Raw genomic sequence first — 6,477 nt, forward strand, 5'->3', positions numbered from 1 at the left:
GCTCCTGAAAGTATCTATCATGAAAACTTACTTTTCTCTTAAAGTGCCAGCAAAACCTAACCAAGTAAATTGAAGAAAGTGTTAGGCAACCATACTGATATTTATGGAAGCTCTCCTGATTATTTCTAACATTTATGATATTAATAAGGAGTTGTTTGTCATATTGCTGCAACACTGTTGTGGACGGACCTTTAGAACAAAGATCGGTGTGGAACGTACACTGATGTTCTTGTGACTTCTGCAGGAAATAGACTAAATATAACTTCAAGCCCTGAATTTGTCCAAATGTGCAGAGAAATGACTGTATTCATCTCACCTGTCCTACCCAAGAGGTATGCTTAAAAATAGATTCAAGTTCAGAGACTGCAATGCAGTAGGAGAAGAAGTAAACCAGTTAGATCTGGAATAGCAAAATTTATTTCAGCACTTGAAAAGACAAAGTACAAACCCCCAATTAAAATGTGTTAGTACTGATTTTAAAGCTTGTCCTAAAACTGCACCAGCTTTGTGCATGTCAGCAGTGAAAGTAACGGTTTCTGTACCCTCCCTCATCTTTAGGTATACTTTGTGTTTTCTATCTGCTGCTAAAAGTTTTTATGTGCAATTAGTGTGTAAGGGAAACAGGTAAACAGGCACTGGCATGAGGGGCAATAGCTTTGAGTTATGGATCACTTGTATGACCACTTCTTCTAACACAGGAAGACAAAGACTAGTACTTGCCACTATTCTGATGTGGATCAAATCATGTTATACCTCATGCTGATACTGTAACTTTAAAGTCAAAATATAAAGGCATGGTACAGAACATTGCACACCTGTTCCTTCAACAGGCACAAAAGAAAGAAAACTTGCACATTCTGTACAATTTCTTGCAGTTCAAGGTTATTCTGAGTGGACATTTTGTACATGCTCATCTGATTCATAGGCACTGAAGCCCACCTATGTAAATATCAGTCTTTCACACTGCAATTTATCCTTTCAACAATTCTGTTCTTGGGATCCTTCCTAATTCAGTTTTACCAGTGCTTTGCCAATAATCTACTTCATGTGACTTGTCTTGCATTGTGACTTTGGTCTATAATTTAGACTAAGCTCTGTCGTGGTTTAAACCCAGTCAGGTAACTCGTTCACTCACCCCCCCCCCCCCCCCTTCTTTCCCTCCCCCTACTCCCGGAGGGACGGAGAGGAGAATCGAAAAGAATGCAACTCCCACGGGTTGAGATAAGAACAGTTTAGTAACTAAGGTATAACACAAATCACTACTGCTACCACCAATGATAATAATGATAAAGGAAATAACAAGGGAAGAGAATACAGCACCTCACCACCAACCAACTGATAACTCGCCCCCCCCCAGCCCGACCGATACCTCCTCCAACCCTGCAGTCTCGCAGCACTTCCGGCTAACTCCCCGTTACCTCCTGGGCATGACGTGCTGTGGTATGGAATACCCCTTAGGCTAGCTTGGGTCAGGTGTCCTGTCTCTGCTTCCTCCTGGCTTCCCCTCCTCCCTGGCAGAGGATGAGGCTCACAAAGTCCTTGACCAAACCAAAACATCATTGTTATCAGCTCTGTTCCCAAGCCGAAAATCAAAACACTGCACTGCACCAGCTACCAAGAAAGAGAAAAAATGACTGCTACTGCTGAACCCAGGACAAGCTCTTATATTAAATTTTGTTCAGTCTCTAAAGTATCATTCTAACTTACGCCATTAAAAAATGTTTCAACTGGTTTGTTAAAGTTTTGCAGAAAACAGCTCAGAGAAGTGACTGCTTGTTCATTTAAAACTTTTTCAAACCTTGGACATTAGTATCCCACCTTACCATGCCAGAAAATGTACATAATACTGTAGGCAGGTCAAAGAAAAAGCATATCAACACCCAAAGACAATGTGCAATGAAATGTTTAAAACGTATCTGACCTTTTAAAAGGACATGTTAAAATCTACTGACCTCTGAAGGTTACTACACCACTTTAGGTCCAATGGCAATTCATTCAGTAACTGCCTTGTCTTGCCTCTGGCTGAGACTGTCCTTTTAGGCCTTCTCTTCTAGATGTGCAAAGTTGGCATGCTTCCTGTCAAGGGGCTTGGATAGAAGGGTTACTGGGCAGAAAAGGGCCTAAGCTTGTCCCTTTTTTTTTTTTTTTTTAGTCCCTGAATAATCTGTGGTGTTTTGGTGTTAACAAGTGTGGGGCAATCCTGCACCATACAAGTGACTGAGGTATGTGTACAGTGCCTCGACTGTGTATGCAGCATCCCTCCATGACTTCATGAAACCAGAGTACTGCTCAGAGCTAAAAATACAGTGGCTTGTCAGACTGGATGATGGATTCTACGGCCAGGTACCTAGAAGGCCAGCAACCATCATGTTGCAGTCTATCCTTTTTTTTTTTTCCTCTCTCCTTAAATTGACTTGATTCTTAGAAACTGATGACAATCCAACGGAAGCAATTTGAATTGCATGGTTTGAATCTAAGCTTTTTCAATTGTTTTAGGTGCTTGTGATACTTATTTTAGGTTTTGTAATTGTTGTGGTTTAAGCCAAGCTGGTAACTCAAAACCATGCAACCACTCACTCCCTCCCCCATTGTGGAACAAAAGATGTGGATTTAAACATCTTCCTAAACTGTGTAGTTTAATACTCTCTTGATGAATTATAGACTCAATTTAAAATATCGGCTATACAGAAGCAGCTTTATGTAAATGCTGCCAAAGGAAGAAGGTACTCAGAAATCCAGCATCCTTGTAAACTTCTGTCTCTTGACAAGCTTGATCTGGGTCAACAGAAGACAACTTCTTGGTGCCCCTGCAAGAATAATTCTGCTTACCTCAGGGCACACACAAACCAAAACCACATCCAGTAACAGCTTTCAGGTTAACTGTAGGGATCAGCACACTGAAATGTGCCTTAGTGGCATCTCCTTCCTGTAATCATTCAGGTCCTAAATCCAATTCACGAACTTGGAAAATACCTGCTGTAGAATCATAGAACAGATAGGGCTGGAAAGGACCTTAAGATCATCAAGTTCCAACCCCCTGCCATGGACAGGGACACCTCGCACTAAAGCATGTCATCCAAGGCTCTGTCCAACCTGGCCTTGAACACTGCCAGGGATGGAGCATTCACAACTTCCTTGGGCAACCCATTCCAGTGCCTCACCACCCTCATAGTAAAGAACTTCCTCCTTATACCTAATCTAAACTTCCCCGGTTTAAGTTTGAACATGTTACCCCTTGTCCTATCACTACAGTCCCTAATGAAGAGTCCCTCCTCAGCATCCCTATAGGCCCCCTTCAGATACCAGAAGGCTGCTATGACATCTCCACACAGCCTTCTCTTCTCCAGGATGAACAGCTCCAACTTTCTCAGCCTGTCTTCATACAGGAGGTGCTCCAGCCCCCTGATCATACTTGTAGCCCTCCTCTGGACTTGTTCCAACAGTTCCATGTCTTTTTTATGTTGAGGACACCAGAACTGCACACAATACTCCAGGTGAGGTCTCACAAGAGCAGAGTAAAGGGGCAGGATCACCTCCTTCGACCTGCTGGTCATGATTCTTTTGATGCAGCCCAGGATACAGTTGGCTTTCTGGGCTGTCAGCGCACACTGCTGGCTCATGTTCATTTTCTCATCAACCAACACCCCAAAGTCCTTCTCTGCAAGGCTGCTCCGATTTTTTTCTCCATCCAACCTGTAGCAGTGCCTGGGATTGCCCTGACCCAATTGTAGGACCTTGCACTTGGCTTAGTTAAACTTCATAATGTTGGCATCAGCCCACCTCACAAGCGTGAGGTCCCTCTGAATGGCATTCCTTCCCTCCAGCGTATCAACCAAAACACACAGCTTGGTGTCTTTGGCAAACTTGCTGAAGGCACACTCTATCCCCCTGTCCATGTTGCTGACAAAGATGCTGAACAAGACCGGTCCCAACACTGATCCCTGAGGGACAGCACTTGTTAGTGGCCTCCAACTGGACATTGAGCTGTTGACTGCATCTTTTTGTGTGTGGCCATCCAGCCAGTTCTTTATCCCCCGAGTGGTCGACCTATCAAATTGATGTCTCTCCAATTTAGAGACAAGGATGTCCTGCTTATGTCGTGCAATCTCTTATTGCACCGTGTCTGCTCTTGGCTTGTTGTTACTATACTTATCATAGTTTATCCTGCATTCGTGATGCTCCACGCAATACAGCCTATGGCACGACTGACCTTTAGGTCTGTGGAATACTGTCAGCGGTGAGGAGAAGCAAGACACGCCAACCCAATATGGGTGATAAGCAAGCTTCTGCTTTATTTGTGGCGCACTTCGCTTATATCTGCATGGTGTTTAGCCACGCCTACTAGTCACAACAGTATTGGTTAGTTCTACACAGCTTCCTTCACATTCTCCTCCCACATCCGGTTTCCGGTTACCTGTGAGGCCTACACCTTGCTTTGCTCACACAAGGCCTCTAAGGATCCATGGCCTTGCTCTTGGAGCCATTCTGCAACAGAATACCTGTGCTAAATGCCAGTCAATTTGAAATTAGGAAAAGCTATCTTAAGTTCTAATCTGCAAGTTGATTATATCTACTCTTCAGTACAAGCAAGTGCTCCATCACAGAAATGAACACACATGGATTTTGTTGGAGTTCAGTGAGTTTTCCTTAAGATCAACTCCAAAGCTTTTTCTGATACCTGGTCTCCTAAAGTTGGGTTCTTGAGAGTCTGAAATGGGGACTGTGAAGAGCCCTCTGGCAACTTGGCTATAAGGTTTTGTTTCATGGACGTTCCTGGACCCTGCTTCCTAGAAAATATGGAGCTTGGTGAGTTCCAGGCAGCAGCTGTAATAGGCTCTGCTCAGCCTGATCCCCTGGAAAGGTGGATGAAGAGGTCGGGGTGGAACACACCTTGCCTGTGTCCGAGAGTCCTGATGCCTCTCAGGACCTGCGAGAGCTCTACCCAATATCTGCTCTGTCCCTTTGTGCAATTTCTTAACCTTTCAAACACGGCACTGGCGAGCTCACCAAACCACCCCCCCCACCCCCCCCCACCCCCTTCCCCCTGTGTTCTCTCAGCCCAAGTCCCCACACGGGAGTGTCTCCTGCCTCTTCTACCGCCGGAAAGGGGAGATGCCCAAACCCATGACACTTCATGAGGGGCCCGGGGGAGTGGTCCCTGTTCCAGGGCCACAGGTGGGTGGATGGGTGTTGCTGACGAAGGCGGCCGCCCTGGTCCTGCCGGCCAGCCTGCGTTTACCTGGCAGCGCTCCACGGGCACCATCGCAGTGACCATCGCCTTCAGCCGTCCCAAAGAGCCTGAGCAGCTGCATCCCTGCAAGGAGGGAAGGAGACCAGGGCCGGGTAGCAGGGCGGGTGGGCAGGCCCCAGCAGCAGCCCGCCTCCCACCGTGAACAGGCCGGACCTGTTCCAGCTCACGGACAGAGCGGCCCAGCCTCCGGTTGTCACCAAAAGTTGGGAGAATTACAATTTCCCCCCTTTTTCTTTTCATCATTTTTGTTCATCAAATTGTTGTAACACATCTTGGCTTAACAGCAATGAATTTTCTTGTTCTACAGGTTCATATTTCGTTCCTATCAGCATTAGGTGAGCTGCTTCGAGTCTACCTCGTGCAATTTCTAATATTTTATTAAAAATACGTGGTCCAAATGTTAATCCCAATATAATTAATATCAGGGGACCTGCTATTGTTGACAGGTTGTAAGCCAGGAGGATTGACTAAACCAAGATTCATACGAACTGCGTTGTGCCTCTCGTTCTTTTCGTCTTTTTTCCAATCCTTCTCGTAATTTGGTCATAGTATCCCGTACCACCCCTGTGTGATCTGCGTATACACAGCACTCTTCCTGAAGTATTGGCACATAACCTCTTTTGTGTTCTGGAATTTTTCCTATACACAGGCCTTTTCCTGTCACTTGGGTTAAGGTGATTCCTGGTTTTTCTGTGCCCCACATACACTGTGCCGGATTAGTACCATTTAGGCGTTTAGGTTTCTTAGTTACTCCAACAGCCTCATAAAAGGGTGGTTTCACCCCATAACACAACCAACAGTGTTCCGTAAGATTTGGATTGGTTTTGTTCAACACCAAGTAACTAGCATGCATTAACTTCCAAAGGGGATTAATTTCAGGGGTTTCGTTAGGGGTTGGGTTATTCCCAAGGGTTTCATCAGGAGTTTGGGTGATTCAAGTAATCTTCATTTCAGGAGTTATCGTTATATTGTCTATTTTAGGAATTCTTGTTGTACTATCCATTGTTCCTTCAGCCAAATCATCAGTTAATATCTGGTTAGGGCCTACTGGCAGTGGATCATTTGGGACCACTTCCTTTTTTATGAGAATTAAACCGCCCTTATCTGTCCCTAGTTCCGTATACCTCACTCCCCACACTCTTCCAATTATCCATCCTACGTCTTCAGGGCTGGTGACATTTAAGAAGAGGTATTTGCAGTTTCCACGTCCTCCCCACCCTTGTGGT

The sequence above is a fragment of the Pezoporus flaviventris genome, unplaced genomic scaffold (assembly GCF_033815535.1).
Source record: "Pezoporus flaviventris isolate CSIRO_AGI_PZ_B2104156 unplaced genomic scaffold, CSIRO_AGI_Pfla_v1 ptg000166l, whole genome shotgun sequence".
In the NCBI taxonomy this organism is placed as follows: domain Eukaryota; kingdom Metazoa; phylum Chordata; class Aves; order Psittaciformes; family Psittacidae; genus Pezoporus; species Pezoporus flaviventris.